The 1,705-nt window shown below is 34.4% G+C and overlaps 1 pseudogene; it reads right to left on the bottom strand.

Annotated features, from left to right (window-relative positions):
• Nucleotides 1-243: 243 nt before the first annotated feature.
• Nucleotides 244-340, bottom strand: LOC122126393 (annotated as a pseudogene).
• Between the last annotated feature and the right edge of the window lie 1,365 nt (nt 341-1,705).

Below are 1,705 nucleotides of genomic sequence, written 5' to 3'. Positions count from 1 at the left end.
TTTTTTTTTTAGGTCTGGTCCTGGGGCCTGAACTCTGGGCCTGGGCTCTTCAGCTCAAGGCTAGCGCTCTACCACTGAAGCCACAGCGCCACTTCCGGCTTTTTTCTTTTTGCTTATGTGGTGATGAGGAATCGAACCCAGGGCCTTGAGCATGCAAGGCAAGCGCTCTACCACTGAGTCACCTTCCCAGCCCTGTAATCAACTTTTTAATAACTGTTTTTCATTTCTTGTATCTGAAGAATGAAAAATACGGAATACTTCACAAATTTTCATATCATCCTTGTGCAATTGCCATGTTAATCTCTGTATTGTAATTTGGGAATACGTGCTGCTGAAGCATGTAGTATCTTCTAAATTTAAGTAGTTAGTGATGCAATCTTTATACAGGCTTATATCCGTGAGTGCCTACTTGGAACAAGGAAATCTTATTGTTCCTAACAATGTTATTATTTCCCTAAAATTCTGTGAATAGGGGAAAAATTACATGTTCAATCTATTGCTCACATTTGCAATTTTTTTTGTCAATGACAATTTTAAGTCTTTTTCATTTGGAATTTGATCATACTTTCAATAATTTATAGCTAGGTCCAAAGGTGATGGCTTTTTCAAGTACTTATTGATCCAACTGAATTAGGTTTGTGGAGCTAATGGATTCAAAGTAAGCCTTGCTTAAGAGCTACTTATAACATTCTGCAGCTGACATTTTCCCAAATGAGGTCTTACTGGCACAAATGTCTACCTGACCCTTTACTCTTCTCCCATGTAGGAACAGACAAATCAGAATATCTTACCCTGACAACATAGATTGTTTTACTTGAACAAAACTTAAATGTTACAAGGGATCATAGAGAGATGAACAGTTCAGTCAGAAGTGTTCAGACTAGAAGGTATTTTATCAAAATATAATTGTTTATTATATCTAACATTTCAAAAGTAGCTAAAGCCAAGAAGGTGAAAAAATTGATCATATGCGTGATTACTTAATGTCCTGGCCTGTCTACCATCCAACTAGGCAGGAACTTACACCACTGCATTTCTATCACGAAATATTTTCATAGTTGCAGGAGAAGTCCAGATGTTTCTCCTCATTATTAGGCCTTTAATTGGTAATGTTTTAATGGTAAAGCTTTAGGTCCAACTCTATCAAACACTGAGGTAGAGATAATGGAATAATACTTTAAAACAGAGTTGCCTTTGATACTGTAACCACAACAGAACAATGCAAAACATGTGTCTTTTTCTTATATTATATAGTTATATATTTTATATTTATATGTGCTGATTTTATATTTCACACAGTGAAACTTACTAGAATTAGTTGATAATTTCACTAACAAATTAATATTTATTTATTCCAATAAATAGAATAGGAATATAAATAATTAGGTTTAAAATGTATATTAGAATATATGAAGTATCAGAGCAATGTCTTTGGTATAAACTTGTGATACATTCTAACTGTTCTTGGTCTTCTGAATTCACATGGTAAAAAAAAACAATGTTGTTTTCCGCTAATCTAAAAGGGATTTTGCTCTGCTTCTCTGTTTATTGTTTTAACTCGCTGGTCCCAAACTGTTTTTCTCCATATTTCTGAAGCAATCCTACTAATTATGCCCAAATTTTGCTGATAAGGTGTCTAACAAATATTATTCTTCTGCATGATACAATGATTCCTAGGATCCCAGGTCCCAGTTATCGGCATCAT

Source organism: Dipodomys spectabilis, unplaced genomic scaffold, assembly GCF_019054845.1.
Source record: "Dipodomys spectabilis isolate Male_0828 unplaced genomic scaffold, ASM1905484v1 ptg000276l, whole genome shotgun sequence".
NCBI classification, from domain to species: Eukaryota; Metazoa; Chordata; class Mammalia; order Rodentia; family Heteromyidae; genus Dipodomys; species Dipodomys spectabilis.
This window is presented reverse-complemented; position numbering and strand designations above follow the sequence as displayed.